This window comes from Triturus cristatus, chromosome 1_1 (genome assembly GCF_964204655.1).
Source record: "Triturus cristatus chromosome 1_1, aTriCri1.1, whole genome shotgun sequence".
In the NCBI taxonomy this organism is placed as follows: Eukaryota; Metazoa; Chordata; class Amphibia; order Caudata; family Salamandridae; genus Triturus; species Triturus cristatus.
This window is the reverse complement of record NC_140579.1, coordinates 426,170,941-426,189,827: the sequence shown is the minus strand read 5'-3', so window position 1 is coordinate 426,189,827 and position 18,887 is coordinate 426,170,941. Positions and strand designations below refer to the sequence as shown.

At 45.6% G+C, this 18,887-nt stretch overlaps 1 pseudogene; it reads left to right on the top strand.

Moving 5' to 3' along the window:
• LOC146870373 (putative E3 ubiquitin-protein ligase MARCHF10) overlaps window positions 1-9,689 on the top strand; it is a 422,534-nt pseudogene extending 412,845 nt beyond the window's left edge.
• Window positions 9,690-18,887: the final 9,198 nt, after the last annotated feature.

Below are 18,887 nucleotides of genomic sequence, written 5' to 3'. Positions count from 1 at the left end.
TGTATCTAAAAAGCACTTGCAACTTTTCACATTACGGTGTGTAGTGCTACGACGCAGGAGACTTAAAGCGTGGTGGTATTTTAGATGTAGCTCACATGAGTGTTATTTTTTTAACTTAAATTCTTTAAGTAATTGTAGTTCCGCGTTCAATATGGGGGCTGCGAAACTGAAAGTATTTTAATAAAGCTGCTGGTGCCAGCCGCGCAGACCGTTGTGGACTTTAGACTCGCTGATTTGCCTGATCCAAAGTAGCGTCAATCATTTTCAAGCTTCGAAGCACATATAAATTAGTTATTCCCTTCATAGTCGAGACTTTAGTTTGACGCAAGCATACCTGCCAAGTTTCAAAGTCCATGTGTGAGCCCTGGCCTGGCGTTTTCTTTGCACTCTGGAACGTGTAATTGGGGTTTTGAGTAGATCAGGTCCGCGGGATCTGGTAATTAACAAGCATTTACAATGCAACGGTCTCGGCATTGTTAAAGTTAGAGCTATTGGCATGGCTCATGACAATGCCGTTTATTTAAATGTTTTAAAAACAAAAACATAAATAAAAATAATGTCATGAGCAATGCCAATAGCTCTAACTTTACCAATGCCGAGACCATTGCATTGTAAATGCTTGTTAAATACATGTGATTTGCCCAAAATTTCACACTCGGACAGGCTTGGGCTAGATTTACCCATTACTACAGATAAAATTTTAGCTGCTATTAAATCCATTAAAAAAAATAAATCCCCTGGCCCAGATGGTATCCCAGCTGAGTTTTATAAAGAGTTCCAGTCCCAACTTTTGCCCTATTTATTTCAACTTTTTGCTTTTTTCTGTTCTTCAGGTTCTTTCACTGATGCTTTAATTATTGTACTTCCTAAGCCAGATAAAGACCCCACTCTTGTTTCAAATTACCGCCCTATTTCTTTAATTAATCAAGATTGTAAATTGTATGCTAAAATACTTGCTTCTAGACTGGCCCCTATATTGGATTCTATTGTACATCTTGATCAATCCGGTTTTATGAAGAATAGATATTCTACAAATAACACAAGAACCTTATTACACGTTATTGAACAGAGTTCCACTTTAAGTTCCCCCGCAGGAATTTTGGCTTTGGATGCAGAGAAAGCTTTCGACAAAATCCATTGGCAATTTTTATTTCAAACCTTATTATCATTTAATTTTGGTACTTCGTTTATACGCATGATTTCTGCTCTGTATTCTGCCCCTACTGCTCGTTTATTTATCAATGGCCAAGTATCTAGTCAGTTTTCTCTTTTTAGAGGCACAAGACAAGGTTGTCCCCTCTCTCCACTTTTATTTCTCATTGGAATTGAACCTTTCCTTACTCATATAAGAAAATGTGTTAATATTAAAGGTATTAAGATTAAGGAGATTAATATCAAAACCTTAGCCTATGCTGATGACGTGCTGTTATTTATTAGTGAACCTATATCCTCAATGCCTGCCTTATTAGAAATTATTGCAAAATATTCCATGGTTTCTGGTTATAAACTTAATATTAATAAAACTGAATTCTTTCCTTTAAACAATTTTGTACTCCTGATATGTTACCCATGGCTGATATTGTGTGGTAAAAAGATAAATTAAAATATCTTGGGATTCTATTTGCGTCCTCCATAAAAGCAACATTAACATTAAATAGTAACTTTATTCTGAATTATATCAAAGATAAAACGTCTAAATGGTCTTCACTTCACCTCTCTTGGTGGGGTAGAATGGACTCCATTAAAATGACTATTGCTCCTAAAAAAAATGTATACACGTGCTATGATTCCTATTCAATTTCCATTACAATTCTATAAAGACATTGATAGACTTCTCTCCAAATTTCTCTGGAACAATAGATCAACTCGTATTGGTTATAAAAAATTAAAAATACCCAAATGCAATGCTGGATTTGGCTTGCCTGACTTTTTTCTATATCACAAGGCATTTATACTGAAACAAAGTTCCATATGGTTTCCTCCTTCCTCTTTAAATAACCAACCTACATGGCTTCATATAGAGCAGTCTCTTGTGGATCCTTTTCCATTGACCACCTTGCTAACAATGTCTAATAGGTCAACATATGTGCATAAATCGGTTATTATTAAATCCACTAAACTCATTTTTAATGACCTGGATTCAATTTTGACCCCTATGATTCATACTGAAGATATGTCACTGTGGCATAGTAATGTGATTAAATTGAATAGAAATGTTAATTTTTGGAATGCTTGGATTAAAGCTGGTATCTTTTATCTTAAAGATATCTATTTCGACAATGTTTTTAATTCTTTTGAAGCTTTACAAATGAAATTTAGTTTACCTCAATCTGATTTTATTAAATATGAGTCTTTATGCAATTCAATTTTAGACTCCTTCCCTCATGGTATTCCGTTAAATGTTAAAGCAGATTTAGCACTATATAGTCGAACTATCTCTACGTCATCACATACTGTCTCTATTTTATATAAAAAATTATCTAATTCTATAGGGAACAATTTAAATATTATTTCAACATTTTGGACTTCTTTGTCCAACGATACTTGGACGACTGTTTGGCTTAATAGTATTTCAGGATGGCTGCCTGTTTCACTTTACCAAACCAATTCTTATATTTTATTTATTTGTTTATGGACCCCAGTACTTTTATTTCGTGCTAAACTGATGCAAGACGACATTTGTTGGCATTGTAAATTATTTCCTGGATCATTACGACATATGTTTTTTGAATGTCCATTAATTTTTAAATTTTGGTCTGATGTTTGGGATATTATTCAACAAATATTTCATATTCATGATGTTATTTCTTACAAAATATTAATATGTAAATCTGTTGGTTTTCTGCATAACTTAACAGAATTAGAAGGTAAACTGTTTAATTTCCTACTGTCAGCTGCTTTAAAGTCCATTACATTTTGCTGGAAGGATATTTCGTCTTTGTCGGTTCATGCTTGGTGGTCATAGGTAATTTTTACAAGAAGAGGTGCTCAATTATCCCTGAAAGGGATCAATCATAATTCTAATTTGTTTCACTCTTTTTGGTTACCTATAGATGTATACTTATCTTTATAATTGTATATTTCTACTTGATCCACCATTTTACAGTCATTCTACTTAAAGCCTTATATGATGAATGTAGCTCTTTTTTCTAATAAGTTGACATTGCAATTTTTCATGGCTCCCTCCCTTCCCTTCCTTTTAGTTTATCTTCCCTCCTTTAATTGATTATTTATACTTCTTTACCTATTATATTTAGAGTTGCTTTTGGAAATTTCTTATTTTATATAGGTATTTTCGCTTATGATAAATTTTTTCTGCATTGTCTGCATTTGTTCATTATTATGAAAACTTTAATAAAACATTTTGAACTAAAAAAAAAAAAAAAAGTAGTACTACATTTTATATAAAATCTTAAGAGACATTGATTTATTCTCATGTCAGAGGTGCCTGCGCATCGTTCATTCACCACATGGGCACATCCAGCGCTCGCTGTATTTGTACCGTTTCTCGCAGCACCGGCGAGAACAGCAGAGGGCTGAACAAAAACTTTGACATATTGGTAAAGCATCACCGCCTCCGTCAGCACATGCCTACGTCCGATTTGCGTGATGTCACAACATATTAGTCTAATGGCGAATAAACCAAACAGTTTGGGAACAATTGGCATTTCGATTAGATTACCGTAAACATGTCTAACGTTGATCAGTATTTTAACAAGCAGTTCTACTACTGCTGGTTGAAAGGGCGGTTCCCACCCGGCGACGGGTTAACGCCACAGGTTCATTAAAAAAAGTGAATAGGCCTGCCGACTCCGGAGGGTACCTCGTTCTTCCATCGCCCGACAGTTCCTGCCTCTATTTCACTCGTGCAGGTTTCCCTCAACCCTGAATTTAACCTATGTTGCAGTATTCCTGTCTTTCTCTCCACCCTACCGCTTCTGACGTGCTCTCTCCCGCTGCGGGTCAAAGTCCAATGATGAATAGTAAACTTGGGTCCCAAAAACGGAGTGCTGGTACCCACCACCTGCAAGCAACCACCGGCACAAATTACACACTGGTTGTCACCGAGCTACTAAAAAAGGCGGCGCCAGTGCTTTAAATGGGCACATACTGCCCGGTACTTCTTTAGTTTGAAAGGGCAAGTACCAGCACTTCTCAGCACTGCTCCATTACCTTGTCCTCACTGTGGAAATATCACGGGCTTAAAGCGAAGAGTGAAGAGGCAGGAATAAGAGGGCGGGGGCAGGTAAAGCCCAGTTGATGAACAAGAGGAGAAAGAAGTGAATGCGACAGGCATCCATGCAAATGCCAAAGTTACAACTCAAATGCGTCTTACGGGGAGGGAGTGGATCGAGAAAGTAAACTGAACTATTTATTAAAAAGCGATTAGGTGAGTGATAGCGAAAGGAGGGCCGAGTGAGAAATCGGAGGCAGGTGGGATGGGAGGATATACAAAACAAGTCACCAACATGCGAGCTGTGTGGTGCGCGCGCGCTACTGTGACATCTGACAGATTACAAATGGCACACTGCGCACCCCGGTCGTAACCGCAAGCCGTAGGCCTGGGTGGATACATTTCTTGGGAAAGGCGGGACATGCACCCGACTTTGCCCAATTGCGTGCAGTCTTTGCACGCAAAGCCCAATAGGAAAAATCCAACAAAAAAACCACACGCACAAGCGTGTGAAAAGTACTGAGTAAAGCTTGAAGCCCTTACAAAATGTCTCGCAGATCAGCGCATGCGCGCTGACTCAGTCGAGACCTAAAAAGGAAATAAAGGGCATGGGCAGTTTGGGCTGCCTTTACACAGTGTAGATGTAGGTTCACCTTATGCATCAAGCCCTTAGCTTTTAATGGGATGCTGAAGATGCAAGAGCCAACCATTCAAAAAGCAATAATGTGAGAATAATAAAGAGTGTTTAAGTCCAAACCAGGTTAATGAAAATAGTTATCATTTAGTAATTAAAAGAAGTAAAAATGAAAAGTTCAGAAAAATAAATGAAACCACTTTCTATGGATGTCAGAGGGCTCAATTATGTACACAGATGCCAATGGGAATGAGTTTTAAACCCCCGGGAATCAATCGAAAAGTCAGAAAATCGAAGTGTAAAAACCATGGTGAAAAATCAGTCTGAGCTTGCAAGAAAATGCTTAAAGCGAGGACCTTTGCATCACCCTCAGTTATTACAGGAAATAATGTTGCCTGAAGCTCTACTCGCCTTTCTTTCATCTTTTCCCCTATTACTGGTTTCATAGAGTTTGTTTCTCTTTAGTAGCTAGTAGGCACACGGGTTTATCTAGGTTGTTTCTCCTCCTTAGCCAGGAGGCACAAGCTGAGGATGAAGAGAGTTTAGGGACCTTGTATCAGGCTTGTAGAATCACACAATGAAGAGACTTTTCAGGGATTCAAATTTTCAGATCAGGACAAGTGACATTACCTACCTTTATGGTGTTTGAGGTTGACCCTGGCTGGGTACAGTGAAGCTTTAATCTTGAACTTTGCATTTTACAGTTTTTTGGGAGATTACAGAAATGAAGTAGCTCCCTACACAACATTTAGGCTGATCACCTTATGACATAACCTGTGCTAGTTAGTGAGAGGGCTTTGACTAGGCAGGCTTCAAGGAGCTATTGCTGTTTTCCTACTGCACCTAACTGATGCTTTTTACCACTTGATGCTCAAAACCAGTAAGTGATGGTGCTCGGGCCTCAAGGTAAAGCAGGATGACAAGAGGGATGAACTGTCAAAGTATAGGACTGGAGGAAAGAGAATAAGGAATGTGAACACCAGGAAGAGGAGAACAACTAGGCAGAGGTGTGCCAGGAGGAGGTGGAGGAAGCCCAGGGGCCACATTCTGAAAGTGCACCGGGGGCGCAACGGGAGTTTGCGCCTACTTTGCGCGACCTCGGGCCACTTCGGTATTACAGAAGGGGCCACAGATGCTTTTGTGGCCCCTTCTGTAATACCGATAGTACTGGTGCACACAAAGCGCTATCTTCAGAGGACCTGACTGACCATGGTTTAATCTTGTTCGTGTACAACATCCAGACCAGAAGGAGTACCACTTGGAGTTTTCACTTGCTTTGAACTGAACACAGAGGATACAATATCTAAGAATCGGTACATCCGCCTGTGATTGTGAATGCAATTTATTCTTGCTCCCTTACTCCATCCGGACCAGGGGGAATACCGCTTTGTGAATTCATTAATCTTGGCTGTCTGCAGGTTGTATACCACTACTGAGGAAGACTCCTCGTGATGTTCACGCATTAACACACATATCCTGGGTCGAAACATTGACGTTTAATCTATCCACGTCCTGAAGTCACTCCACCTTATAAATCATTGTCAAGGTTTAGACAGAGTACAAGTTGAACTACACATATTGTGATAGGACAGATTCTTCCGAAAAATATGCTTTGTCTTGCTATGTCTATGTATATTTGTTAGTTTTTGTGAATATGTACCGAATATTGTCATACTCCACGTTAGATCAGTCTTGTGTCTATTGTCCTGTGATTTAACTGTGTTACAGCCATATATACCATGATGCATTCAAATGATATATCAATTATACATATTAAGTATGTTCTTTGTTTGGTGTGCTGTGACTTATCCCTTTACTTTCATAACATTTGCATGATTGTTTTTGACTTTTTGCCATTGAAACTAAGCAATTCATTGACCCAACAGAGCTTATTGTAGCAGCTATCAACTAAACCCAGGTTCTGATCGACACAGGGTTGTCCCATTACATTTAATCTGTTACATCAAGAACAGGTATATCCGCAGTTAGCGGAAGGTGAATATACCACTGCGGGGGCTTAGGGTTACTGTTTTTGCTGGTTCACCAGCAAATATTGACCGCTCTCATCTGGTAATGTAATACTTAAATATACTTTGCTGCTGTCAAGCTAAGTCTCGAAAGTACCATACTATCAATTGCGAACAGGACGCAGGAGTGTTTGCCTGCTTAGCCACTCTTCTGTGGCTCCACAATACTCCCTGACAGCCAAAGTGGATCAGCTGACAACCACCCTTGGATTATGTTTGCGGACCGGGTGCAGTAGCGGGTGGCACATCACCTGCTCCTCCATGCTCTACTCCTGCCTTGGGCAATTTAGTTTATTTAGGGTACGCCCCTCCCAGCCTTTGGGCAAAGCAGGGTGTAAGTAAATTCTCCAAAGCCTCACGCGGGGTTAATATTTAAAGGAATAATTATTTTAAAACTTGTTAAATGTTTGCTATCAGAAAAGATATTAACAAAAAAAGTGAAGCTAGAGATTGGGGCTGGGAAAGAACCACCCCACCAATCCCCTAGCTCAGTTTTTTTTAAAGTTTCTTCCGATGCTCATGAACATCGATGAGGGAGGTTTAAAAAACACCTGGGGCCTTTTATAAACTGTCTGGTGGGAGGAAGAGGCCTTTACACTGCTCGTTTTGTCCAAAGCCATGGGGTATTCACCACCATTACCATCACCTCCATTAACATCACCACCATTAGCACAATCGTTACTTCCCCCATTACCACAACCTCCACCATTCTCACTACCACTATTGTCACCAATGCAAACACCATTAACATTACGCAACATCATCATTAATAACATTATCATTACCAACAACACAACCATTACTACCACCTTTAGCATTATCCTTAATAACAATACAACCTCCATTACCTGCATCATTGCCACCACAAACACCATCACACCACCATCATTACCATCAACTCCAATACCATTACCCTATTCATACCATCGGCCACACCATACCACCCCAATTAAAAGCAACAATACCACCACCACACCCAGTACAATAGACCAATACACACACACACACACCATCATACATCCCTAGTAAACATCATATGCAAACACACCATCCATCGTATGACAACATACCTAATATCGTACATCCATACAATAAAGACATTTTGATAACACCCAATATCAAAAAAGCACAAGCAAACCAAGGAAATGACCTAAAAAAATAAAGTTGATGGGGAGTTAAATTTGACTAACATGTTAACAGTGCCTTCATGCCACAAAAGCTGACAATTCATTAAGTTCATTAGTTAGGGGGCTTCCTTCACCTCATGCCACAACCCTATCCTACTAAGTCAACCGTACCTCCCTGTTAATACCTGAGAAACTTTAAAATGAAAAGTCCTTCAGAGACTTATTGATTCGGTTTAAAAATATGTACACAATTGTGCAAACGTGTGAATAAGTTCTTGAAACGACAATGTATAGTTTTGACGGCCAGATATGGAAAACAAAAACGTCCCTGGCAAAAGTGTTCAAACCTGCCCTGTTCCCTTCTTCTCCACTCTTTCTCGCTCTTCCTTTCATCCATCCATATTCTGTGTCCCTCCTCTCCTCCCTGTGATCTCTCCCCACCAGTATTGGAATTGGAAAAAATTTACTCTGCGAAAACATAAATTAGGTGTCAACGTGTTACAAAGGAAAGGGGTGAGTCATGAGGGGCAGAGCTGAAAGCAGAGTCTGACAGTCAACCTATACATTTAAAAAAAAAAATCTGCTGCAAAGAAATTTGCCATAAGGACCAATGTGACAGGAAATATGCCTTTCCCGCAACGGGCGACAGTAGTTCAACTCAAAGTATCAGCCACTTATTTTTGTTTTGCCACTTGCACCAGGAGCTAAGACTTTGTTTCTTGGCACCCCTTTTACGGAAGGCCAATGTAAGACAGTACAAGGAAGGGCTACTGTTTATGCAGGCACTAGGTTCCCTTGAAGTTTGCTGCGCAGTTCTCAAAGTTTATAAAATCAGCATTTCTTATAAGCAGGGGTTATGAACTTTGGTTATGAACCTTAAAAGATGCCGTTCCTGTATGAATCTGGTACCGGCAACGCTTTTAATCTCATGAAATGCTATGAATTGTACTGAATATCTTTGATTTTATCTGGCTCAGAGCTATGTATTTTTATTTAACTTATTTCTATAAATATGTGATTTTTTTTTTTTTTATGCACTTTTATGGCCTCTGGCCGAATAAAGTTTATCTTGACTTGACAGGAAATTTGTTTTAGCTTACCTAATTGGTCATAAAGAGGCAGCATTTTAAAATAAGTTACAGGATTAAGCTACCTGCTGAAGAGATCTTTGTGTTCTCAGCAATTCTGAGGGGATTTTAATACCCGTAAAATAATTCTGGTGGTTAATGCTGTTCTGAGAGAGTTCTGTGTTTTGTCCAATCACATAAAGTAGCATAGAGGGTTATTGTGCCTGCTGCAGAGCACATCATGTAACAGGCAGATCATACATTTGTATTACAATTAGATAGGTAATTGGGCTAAGATCATTTTGTCACTTCCAGTTCATAAATTGCAATCCTTCTAATATAGCACAATGATTTATTTACTGGCATCAAGGAGCTGCATGCTAACTGTAAGTCATGGGATTAGATCCTAGTTGTTTTTAGGTTCAAGCCTACTGTCTGCTTTGCTACAGACATCTTGGGGACATTCAGAAAGCTTTCCTGGGAATGCATTTAGCCCATTGCTTACCAGTAGCTTTGTGGTTTGTAACTCACATTTTCTGGATTTCTTTTTGCTGGCTTTATTTGTTTTAGGCTATCCAGCATGATTTTGTCCCTCTCAAGGAGCAAAGCCTTTTCATGCTACCTCTCCTAGTATTCTCCAATGAGTGCTCCTTTCAGTAAACAGGCCTATAAATCTTGTTTTTATCTTGTCACATTTGCTTTGCATTCAAAGACAGAGGTCAAATGTCAGACTCTGTCTTTGGAGGGAGCTTGGTGCTTATATGTGACAATCTTGCTGGATACCCGGGCTGGTGTAGTTTTTCTAGCACACAACAACATTTAAATGAACTGTGCAAGTATTTAAAAAAATATCAGGATTAAGAAAGTACAAATGAAGCACATTTTTGTTAATTCTGAAGTATGTCTGAAACAAATACTTTAACATGATGAAAACAAATCAATACACTTGGAGATGCCATTTCCACACATTATTGTTTGTGTGCTGTAAGTTTTATTAGTGTTACAACAAACAAATGATGGACGGAATGCTGACAATGCAGACATTCTCCCCCAGTCAAGAGATCTGGGTTAAATCCATCGTTCTTTTGCCCACTACACCACCCCAGTTTAGACATGGCCATATGCAAATCAGTCTTGACCCTGTGCCTCATGGGAACAGTCCAGCCCGAACTGCCAAGCCATGTCTTCACTGGACCGGAATCAAGCATCCTAGGACCGGTTTCTGGCTATCAGCCGTCATCAGCCAGGATAGCTTGACTCCAGTGGCGTAGTGAGCACGGGTCCCACGTCTGGGAATACCCATCCCACTTAGGGCGAAAAGCGTTACAACAAACAAATGATGGACGGAATGCTGACAATGCAGACATTCTCCCCCAGTCAAGAGATCTGGGTTAAATCCATTGTTCTTTTGCCCACTACACCACCCCAGTTTAGACATGGCCATATGCAAATCAGTCTTGACCCTGTGCCTCATGGGAACAGTCCAGCCCGAACTGCCAAGCCATGTCTTCACTGGACCGGAATCAAGCATCCTAGGACCGGTTTCTGGCTATCAGCCGTCATCAGCCAGGATAGCTTGACTCCAGTGGCGTAGTGAGCACGGGTCCCACGTCTGGGAATACCCATCCCACTTAGGGCGAAAAGCGTTACAACAAACAAATGATAGACGGAATGCTGACAATGCAGACATTCTCCCCCAGTCAAGAGATCTGGGTTAAATCCATCATTCTTTTGCCCACTACACCACCCCAGTTTAGACATGGCCATATGCAAATCAGTCTTGACCCTGTGCCTCATGGGAACAGTCCAGCCCGAACTGCCAAGCCATGTCTTCACTGGACCGGAATCAAGCATCCTAGGACCGGTTTCTGGCTATCAGCCGTCATCAGCCAGGATAGCTTGATTCCAGTGGCGTAGTGAGCACGGGTCCCACGTCTGGGAATACCCATCCCACTTAGGGCGAAAAGCGTTACAACAAACAAATGATGGACGGAATGCTGACAATGCAGACATTCTCCCCCAGTCAAGAGATCTGGGTTAAATCCATCGTTCTTTTGCCCACTACACCACCCCAGTTTAGACATGGCCATATGCAAATCAGTCTTGACCCTGTGCCTCATGGGAAAAGTCCAGCCCGAACTGCCAAGCCATGTCTTCACTGGACCGGAATCAAGCATCCTAGGACCGGTTTCTGGCTATCAGCCGTCATCAGCCAGGATAGCTTGACTCCAGTGGCGTAGTGAGCACGGGTCCCACGTCTGGGAATACCCATCCCACTTAGGGCGAAAAGCGTTACAACAAACAAATGATGGACGGAATGCTGACAATGCAGACATTCTCCCCCAGTCAAGAGATCTGGGTTAAATCCATCGTTCTTTTGCCCACTACACCACCCAAGCTTAGACATGGCCATATGCAAATCAGTCTTGACCCTGTGCCTCATGGGAACAGTCCAGCCCGAACTGCCAAGCCATGTCTTCACTGGACCGGAATCAAGCATCCTAGGACCGGTTTCTGGCTATCAGCCGTCATCAGCCAGGATAGCTTGACTCCAGTGGCGTAGTGAGCACGGGTCCCACGTCTGGGAATACCCATCCCACTTAGGGTGAAAAGCGTTACAACAAACAAATGATGGACGGAATGCTGACAATGCAGACATTCTCCCCCAGTCAAGAGATCTGGGTAAAATCCATCGTTCCTTTGCCCACTACACCACCCCAGTTTAGACATGGCCATATGCAAATCAGTCTTGACCCTGTGCCTCATGGGAACAGTCCAGCCCGAACTGCCAAGCCATGTCTTCACTGGACCGGAATCAAGCATCCTAGGACCGGTTTCTGGCTATCAGCCGTCATCAGCCAGGATAGCTTGACTCCAGTGGCGTAGTGAGCACGGGTCCCACGTCTGGGAATACCCATCCCACTTAGGGCGAAAAGCGTTACAACAAACAAATGATGGACGGAATGGTGACAATGCAGACATTCTCCCCCAGTCAAGAGATCTGGGTTAAATCCATCGTTCTTTTGCCCACTACACCACCCCAGTTTAGACATGGCCATATGCAAATCAGTCTTGACCCCGTGCCTCATGGGAACAGTCCAGCCCGAACTGCCAAGCCATGTCTTCACATGCGTTACATTTTATATCCTAACATTGTGTTTTTCCCGACCATTTCACTCTTAACAAATAATGTCTACAAGTATGTATGTATGTGAGCCCTAAATCGTAAAACCCTCATATTATTAAGTGACATTTCCTGCACATTGATTTACACACTTGCATGATTTATTGTGTCTCTGTGTGTGATGTAAAGTGCTATGGCAACCTGCACGGGGATGAGTAGTGCTATAAAAGAACTAAATAAGAAATAAGGGGCATATTATCAAAGAAGAGCGATAAACATCGCTAAGCGCACTTAGCGTGTTTCTGTTTATCACCGTCTATCGCTGAATTACATCGCCTTGTTAGCGGCGTATTATCAGCGCTTTGCGAACAGGCGATGTAATTCCAGCGATAGACGTTGAGAAACAGAAATATCGCCTGAAATCCAGCGATGAATATGGAGATGCTTGCTGATAGGGGAGTGTGGTCGTAACATGGCAATCCACCTCCCATTATCAGCATAGCTAAGTAAAAGAAAAAGCAGACGTTAACTTCATGCGATAATCGCGGTTAGCGCGGTTTGTTTTATCGCTGGGGCCGTATTGTTAATAGTGCGAAGTTGTGATTGCCATGTTAATCATGCAGACATTGTGAGGAACGCCCACTTTGCATTTCATTAGCGCTAATAATCGCTGACATGCAAAATGGAGAAAAAACAGCACCTAATTCAAGGAAATACGCGTTAGCGTGTCCTTGATAATAGTGCGATATTTAAATCTCCGCTTTTCGGCCAAAATCGGCCGCTAAAGCGCCCAAAATGGGCTTGATAATATGCCCCTCAATGAGTAGGTGCCATTTAAATAATTTGTAATGTAATTACTCATATACACAGATAAATCTTGCATTCTAACAGTGCATGCACATCTCTTACATGGGGGGGTGAACAAAGTCAAAAACTGCCTCCAAGTCATAGTTTAACGTACTTGTGAAGTAATAAGCTATGTACCTTTGTTTCCTTCCATTGCATTGACAACTAGGTTTCGGCTCTAGATGTTCCCAGCCAAGAAGGGCTGATGGCCCTTTAAATCAGGGCTTTGTGTGTGCCGAGCTGGAAGTGAATGGAAGAGAGCCCCCTGGCTGCCTGTGGGTTACTGCACCAAATGGAATGCAGACAGCTGTCTTGTGTCCCCTGTGGGAAGATGACACCAGGACAAATTCAGCATATTTCCCTGGGTCAGCCAGATCCTTGATATGTCCCAGAAATTGCTGCGAGAACCGGGTCTGGCGTGTTCCCGCTACTTGCCACGCAGCTGCCTGTTCTGTCTTTCCCTCCTCTCTTTCACTTTGCTTACGCTTCCCATTGCACCTGCTGCGTTAAAGTGACAGAGGGTCCAGCAGCGGCTCTGGGTCTTTAAAGACACGGTTTTCCAGAGGCTCCAGGCTGTGATGAGATAAACGGCCAGTGGTTCTGTGGGTTCAGTGTGATGGTTGGTGTGTTGGCATATGTTTTTGATGTTGAAGGTAAATCCAGCAAGCCACAGATGAGCTGTTTGGAAATTAAGGGCCTGTCCCCTTCATATCACTGCCTTGAATGTGGGCCGTAATGTTAGTAGGGTGAAGAGGAATATAGCGATTGTATTGACCGTAACTGGAATTAAGGCGTCATTCGCTAAACAGAGGCAAGTTTGAGATGCAGCAAAATAGGACCGTTTGACCTCAGCATGGCATTTGCGTGGGGGGCATGGGGCTGGGATCCTGTGTAGTGATCAACTTTAAGGGATGGTGGAGACGCCAGTGGAGTCTTCCGGGGTCGATGACAAGGGTTGGCGCATTGTTCTTCCCCTAGTGATGGGCGGTGCCGGAGCGATACAGTACAATGACGTCACGCGGAAGCCTGCTTGCACGCAGAATAGCTGCTGCAGCGCGAGCTACACATGGGATAATGCCCCGGTTACTTACCGGTAATCTTCATTACTCCGGGTATAGTCTTCCACACCACATGAGTAACAAAGTGAGCTTCAGCTCCACATCAGAACCCTCCAAAGCAAAAGTTAGCCTCCCATCCCTTCCCAACGTGGCTGACCACTATCACCCCTGACCTCTATAAGAGGAGGGCCGGCCAAAACCTCAGCCTGATAACTACCAAGCAGAAATATGAAGCCAATAGCAACACAGGGACGAAGGGATGGGATCTCATGTGGCGAGGAAGACTATACTTGGAGTAATGAAGATGACCAGTAAGTAACCAGGGCATTCCCTCCTCGTAAGTTGTCCTTGCCACATGAGTAACAAAGTGAGCACATACCCAAGCCAAGCGGCTTCATGTAAATTCACAAGAAACCAATGGACAAGGAGGAGATGCCAAAGATACAGGGCAAATCCAAAAAACACAAATAAGTGGAAGAAACCACCCAAGAGACAGGCAACCACCCAGCCCGGGACAGAGAGACACCGCGAGGGCCAAAAACCCAGACCCCCGAGACTCGTAGGCCAGCCAGAAAGCCAACCCGAACCAATGACCAAAGGCGGACAGAGAAGGCACGAACCAGACCGTATGGAGCCAAGCAACAAACAAACAGGCACCACACAGAAAGAAAAAAGCTGGTCCAACACACCAAGACAGCCCAACAGACCGCCAAAAGTGAGAGGGAGGCAATAGCCCCAGACACCGGAACCGCAGAAAAGGAGGGCAACCCCACCAGAGTGACAAAACAAGATGCCACAGCAGAAACGAGATGTAGACACAGCCACACCGCACGTCTGACCACCAACAGCGAGAGAGCCAAATCCACCCCAAAGCAAACGACCGGGGGAAAGAAGGAAACAAAACCCACCAGGCCCTGCGAACAACCGAGGGCACCGATGGCAGAAGCAGAGAAACCAGATGCCAAAAACAAGAGAAACAGCAAAAGCGCAAGTTCCCCAGAAGGAAACCAGGCACCCACGACAGGAGACCAAAGTAACCCGACAGCACACATGCCACTGACCTCAGATGGAAGAAAGGCCAAGGGGACTCACCGGGAACAGAACAAGTGACCAAGAGGACAACACAGGCCCACGCAGAGGACACAGTAAACCACAGAGCCACCAGACCCGGCTACTACAAAATGGACCGGTAGGAACCGCCAGAGCGGAGGAGAGCGCAGAGGGGAACCCAGCACCCCAACTGACCAGCAGAAATGAAGGCCACTAAAATATCACCAACACGGTGAGAAACAGGCAGACCATGGACCCGAGTGGCACAAAGGGACCCTCCGGAAGGGAGAGCAACACCAACGAAAGAACCCAGGAAAGCACAAGGCAAAACAGCCCCAGCAAGCCACGGGAAACAACACAGAAGCAACAAAGCCACCAAGGGAACCAAACCAGCCAATAGCGGCAAGCGGAATGCTCGCAAGGCTGCCCAGTGAGCCCGAAGAGCAGAAGGGACCAGGCCCAAGTCCAAGCCACCAGAAAGGAAAGGGGACACCTAAAAACAAGGAACGCCACCGGAAGAAGCGAGACAACCCTGCGCATGAGCTACGCAAAGCGCTACTGTATCGCACCAAAAGAAGCGAGCACAAAAGTGCTGGTACGCCAGGACAGAATCAAGAAAAGCAAGGAGCGACTGGAAATCCGGCACCCCCAGCACCCAGACCCATACCACGCAGACAAAGTGGAAACCAAGGGAGAAGAACCCATGCAAGCTCCACCGACAGAACAAAAGCCCCGTCCAGGCCAAACAAGCCCAGAGCCCACAAAAACAAAGGAAACAGAGGAAAGCGGAAAACCGGGAGCCCGGCCCACGGTCAGACAGCACCACCAGCCTCCACGCCCCAGAATACTGTCGGAGCGTACAGAAGAGAGGCAAAGGAGCAGGGAACCAAGGAGGCAAACCGAGCCAGCGCCGGGGACCCAAAACGAGCCTGGCACAAATGGACACAGCCGCCCCCAGGAAGACGGAAGCAACAGGAGGGAAAATCCTGCACCAGAGACTCGACACACAGCACACCCCCAGGAGAGAAACAGCTATGAGGGACAACCCCCATACCGCAGTGTCATAAAGCATTGCATGAACATGTACCACAATGGGATACTTGAAAGCAATGGCAGGAATTGAATCCATGTGCTGTGGGAGACTGTGCTCGAGCTATAGCGCCGTGGCCCAAGGGCAGAATCACCCGAGCCAGAAGTCAAAGGGAGCGAACCTTGCAATCCCTAGTAAAACGAGGCAGCCCCCCACCAAAAGCCAAGAGCACTATAGAGAGCCAGGTGGACCGTAATCCAGGAACCAACCAGGCCGGACAATGCACAACACCAGAGAGTCAACTGGAACAGGCGTAGGCAGGGTAGCAAGTCCGGAACCAAACACGAACACCCGAAGACATGGGCGAAACCTCAGACCCGGCAAAAGAAGGTCAACCAGACTCGTAAAGCGGATCCGCAACTCGCGAGCAGGCGAACACAACCAACAGCACCATTATACCCAGGAGGGGACCCCACCAGGTAGGAACCAGGGCCGACCAAGCTCAACACCGGAGAACAGACCAGAGCAGGCGACATCAGGTTGGAAAGGCCCCAGGCGTGACCCAGCACAGAGCGGGAACAAAACACCGACCCCCAGCGCCAACGACTGACCCCTGACAAAACCACCCAGGCAGGAGACACCAGAAAAGGAATACCCCTGGAGAGAGAGAGGACATCATCAATCAGCATGGAGTGGGCCGTAACGTGGAGACACCAATACCTTCAAAACGGAATCCGAGGACCAACAGCCCCTGGGCCATAAGAAGATGCAGCCCGGCTCATAGGCCTAGACAAGCCCAGGGAAGAACCAGCAGACCAAGCCGGCACCCCCAACCACCGAAAGACCGGGGAAAGAAAAACAGCGGTGGACAATGGGAACCCAGTGCCACACAGGCAGCACGCACTCTCGATCCCTGAAACACACGCAGGGAACTGAGGTTAAAGATAGAGAAAACATCCACAGACAGACCAGAGTATGGAAACACCCTCCGAGAGGAAGAAGGCACCACACCGCAAAGGGACCAGGAGTAACCCACAGCATCCAGGAATGCAGGCGGTACTCCACCAGGTACAAACCAGGACCGATCTTGCAGAACATATGAGATCAGAGGAAACCAGGTGCTCCCCGGTAAGAACGACTGAAGATACCAAAGAACACTCAGTGTCCAAGACAGCCACCCCTGCAGACGAGAAAGGCCCCTGTACCAGAGGCGGAAATATGACAACCCCACAGGCAGCAAGTGACAGCTGAAAAGAAACAGACGAATCTGGGAAAGGAACACAAAGGACACAAGTCCACACACTAAAGGAGACACAAAACACAATCCCAGAAAGAGAAGGGCAGCAGACACATACCCATACAAAATGAGCAGAGGAAGAGAGGCCAGAAGTGGGAAAGAGACATAGACACAACACCACCACAGCACTCTGTCAATCAAACCACAAGGCACCTCCAACCCCAGGAATGGGGCTGCAGCCGGTACGGGAACAGGATCCTGCCCCAGCACAACTGAGTGTGTAGCACCCGCCTGCCACAGCTATCCGGCTGTCTGAACCCAGTGCACAGGAGATCCCGGCTAGGGAAGAGACAAGCACACGTGTATGTCCCACCCAAGGGGAGGGAGCAACAAAGGCACACAGCCCGTAACCCCGAGGCGGAACCACAGCAGCACAAGAGGCCGCAATAAGGCAGGCAAAAGGAAAACCACAGCCGAGAACGGCCGCAACCACCCACAAAATGTCGGCCTCGAACGCAGAGCAGGAGTGCGACATCCGCCCAGCCAGGAACCGGAACAACCCCCCCGAGAGGCAGAGTGAGTATCAACAAACGACGACCAAGCAAAGAGAAGAGAAACCGGTCCAGACCCCCACGAGAGAAAACCGAGAAGCCCAAAGGACCCAACAAGTGGAGGCGCACCCCCACAGGGGGAGCCGAAAAAATAGCAAAGAGCCCCAAAGGCCATCGGAACCCACCAAACCGCCACAGGAGCCCAAAGTGCGGCGGGTTCCCACAGGTGAAACTGCACGCACCCACCAGACCCACATGAAGGACGGAGGAACAGGCATAGGGAGTCGGATACAAACCTCCAGTGAGGAGAAAGGAGGGCACCCAAGGTCAACGGGTGAAACCAAGAAACAAGCCTTCAGACCGCAAGCAAGCACCCAACTTGAGTGCCCCCCCTCCCCCACCCAAAGCCCCTCCCGGGACAAAGTAGGGAAGCACCAGGGCCGGCACCGAAACACCCCCGAGGCCGCACAGCAGCTCTGAGGGGGCAGGAGGGAACACAGGCCCGGCATGAGCAGAGGAAGCCAAATCCCAGCAGAGAAGAGGGCGGGCGAGGCTGAAGTGAACCTGGAAGTGAATCGGCTGTGATACAGCAATGCCGGCCGGCCACAAACCGCAATACGAGGCACACAGCCTGGACCCCTTGCCTAAGGCTGGACCACCGCAGAGCCCAACTCCACCCGGTGAACCATCAGAGCAACGGCCCAGAACCCCACCGAGAGGCAGGCCCAGCCGTCAGGGGGCCGCCCGCGAGACCGGACCTGGGGCACCACCCGAGCATATATATGCAGCCGGCCACAAGCCCACCCCGCCACGCAATCCCAGAGGCAGCGGGAAGCCTGTCAAGGGGGGCACCCCACCCCCACCCCCCCCGGAGGCAGGACCGGCCAAGCCTTCCAGGAAGAAGGGAACGTGCCCCATGCATTCCAGACCACCGGACCGCTAGGAACTAATGCCCAACACAA